General features: G+C 43.2%; 4 non-coding genes across 4 annotated transcripts in view; 2 read left to right on the forward strand and 2 right to left on the reverse strand.

Annotated features, from left to right (window-relative positions):
* The window catches only part of TRNAL-CAA (transfer RNA leucine (anticodon CAA)), a 110-nt gene extending 12 nt beyond the window's left edge, over window positions 1–98 (reverse strand). The window contains exons 1-2 of the tRNA in view: window positions 61–98; window positions 1–34 (exon numbers count right to left, since the gene is read on the reverse strand). The exon at window positions 1–34 is cut by the window's left edge and continues 12 nt beyond it. This is a non-coding gene — a tRNA (tRNA-Leu). The remainder of the gene's footprint in view (window positions 35–60) is intronic.
* Window positions 99–339: 241 nt separating this feature from the next.
* TRNAR-UCG (transfer RNA arginine (anticodon UCG)) lies at window positions 340–412 on the forward strand. Its single transcript has one exon. It is a non-coding gene; the product is annotated as a tRNA-Arg (tRNA).
* A 978-nt stretch (window positions 413–1,390) lies between these two features.
* TRNAR-UCG (transfer RNA arginine (anticodon UCG)) lies at window positions 1,391–1,463 on the forward strand. Its single transcript has one exon. It is a non-coding gene; the product is annotated as a tRNA-Arg (tRNA).
* A 665-nt stretch (window positions 1,464–2,128) lies between these two features.
* Window positions 2,129–2,238, reverse strand: TRNAL-CAA (transfer RNA leucine (anticodon CAA)). Its single transcript has 2 exons — window positions 2,201–2,238; window positions 2,129–2,174 (listed from the first exon to the last, which is right to left on the reverse strand). It is a non-coding gene; the product is annotated as a tRNA-Leu (tRNA).
* Between the last annotated feature and the right edge of the window lie 262 nt (window positions 2,239–2,500).

Here is a 2,500-nt window from a genome sequence, read left to right on the forward strand (position 1 = left end):
GATTTGAACCCACGCCTCCATCTGGAGACCAGAACACCCAAGTATGGGGAAGAAACTACTCTTGAGTCTGGCGCCTTAGACCACTCGGCCATCCTGACAAACACAGCTACCGTACCATTTCCTCTTCCCCCTTGGGAACACTAAAAATGTTAAATATCCCTTTGTTATTGTCGGAGAATGAAGAATATCAATGTTTGTTGATTAGAGAGAGAAACAGCAATCTTTTTTTTTTCAGAAGTGGGAGATCAGTGATAAGTGGAAATCATCTTTTACACATTGTAGTTCATCTTGGATCGCTTTAAAGTGGTTCGAAATCCTTAACGCAGGCCAACCAAACAAGACCACGTGGCCTAATGGATAAGGTGTCTGACTTCGGATCAGAAGATTGAGGGTTCGAGTCCCTTTGTGGTCGCAGTGGCACTTGGTTGTGCTCTCATGACTCCTAAAAGTAAAATATCAGTTAGAGGCACGTGACCGTGTCTTAGGCCAAAAACGCATTGTCAGAAGTGGGATTTGAACCCACGCCTCCATCTGGAGACCAGAACACCCAAGTATGGGGAAGAAACTACTCTTGAGTCTGGCGCCTTAGACTACTCGGCCATCCTGACAAACACAGCTTCCTTACCTTTTCCTCTTCCCCCTTGGGAACACTATAAATGTAAAATATCCCTTTGTTATAGTCGGAGGATGAAGAATATCAATGTTTGTTGATTAGAGAGAGAAACAGCAATCTCTTTTTTTTTCAGAAGTGGGAGATCAGTGATAAGTGGAAATCATCTTTTACACATTGTAGTTCATCTTGGATCGCTTTAAAGTGGTTCGAAAGCCTTAACGCAGGCCAACCAGACAAGACCGCGTGGCCTAATGGATAAGGCGTCTGACTTCGAATCAGAAGATTGAGGGTTCGAGTCCCTTGTGGTCGCATTTGGTTGACTTGTTCATTTCCTCTTTTAACGTTCGTAAGAATGTGCTCTCATGACTCCTAAAAGTAGAATATCAGTTAGAGGCACGTGACCGTGTCTTAGGCCAAAAACGCATTGTCAGAAGTGGGATTTGAACCCACGCCTCCATCTGGAGACCAGAACACCCAAGTATGGGGAAGAAACTACTCTTGAGTTTGGCACCTTAGACCACTCGGCCATCCTGACTAACACAGCTACCGTATCTTTTCCTCTTCCCCCTTGGGAACACTAAAAATTTTAAATATCCCTTTGTTATTGTCGGAGAATGAGGAATATCAATGTTTGTTGATTAGAGAGAGAAACAGCAATCTTTTTTTTTTTCAGAAGTGGGAGATCAGTGATAAGTGGAAATCATCTTTTACACATTGTAATTAATCTTGGATAGTTTTAAAGTAGTTCGGAATCCTTAACACGGGCCAACCAGTCTGGACCGTGTGGCCTAATGGATAAGGCGTCTGACTTCGGATCAGGAGATTGAGGGTTCGAGTCCCTTCGTGGTCGCAGTGACACTTGGTTGACGTGTTCATCTCCTTTTAAAGTTCGTAAGAATGTGCTCTCATGACTCCTAAAAGTAAAATATCAGTTAGAGGCACGTGACCGTGTCTTAGGCCAAAAACGCATTGTCAGAAGTGGGATTTGAACCCACGCCTCCATCTGGAGACCAGAACACCCAAGTATGGGGAAGAAACTACTCTTGAGTCTCGCGCCTTAGACCACTCGGCCATCCTGACTAACACAGCTACCGTATCTTTTCCTCTTCCCTCTTGGGAACACTAAAAATTTTAAATATCCCTTTGTTATTGTCGGAGAATGAGGAATATCAATGTTTGTTGATTAGAGAGAGAAACAGCAATCTTTTTTTTTTTCAGAAGTGGGAGATCAGTGATAAGTGGAAATCATCTTTTTCACATTGTAATTAATCTTGGATAGTTTTAAAGTAGTTCGGAATCCTTAACACGGGCCAACCAGTCAGGACCTTGTGGCCTAATGGATAAGGCGTCTGACTTTGGATCAGAAGATTGAGGGTTCGAGTCCCTTCGTGGTCGCAGTGGCACTTGGTTGACGTGTTCATCTCCTTTTAACGTTCGTAAGAATGTGCTCTCATGACTCCTAAAAGTAAAATATCAGTTAGAGGCACGTGACCGTGTCTTAGGCCAAAAACACATTGTCAGAAGTGGGATTTGAACCCACGCCTCCATCTGGAGACCAGAACACCCAAGTATGGGGAAGAAACTACTCTTGAGTCTGGCGCCTTAGACCACTCGGCCATCCTGACAAACACAGCTTCCTTTCCTTTTCCTCTTCCCCCTTGGGAACACTATAAATGTTAAATATCCCTTTGTTATAGTCGGAGGATGAAGAATATCAATGTTTGTTGATTAGAGAGAGAAACAGCAATCTCTTTTTTTTTCAGAAGTGGGAGATCAGTGATAAGTGGAAATCATCTTTTACACATTGTAATTAATCTTGGATAGTTTTAAAGTAGTTCGGAATCCTTAACACGGGCCAACCAGTCAGGACCTTGTGGCCTAATGGAT

The sequence above is a fragment of the Hyla sarda genome, chromosome 9 (assembly GCF_029499605.1).
Source record: "Hyla sarda isolate aHylSar1 chromosome 9, aHylSar1.hap1, whole genome shotgun sequence".
Lineage (NCBI taxonomy): Eukaryota > Metazoa > Chordata > Amphibia > Anura > Hylidae > Hyla > Hyla sarda.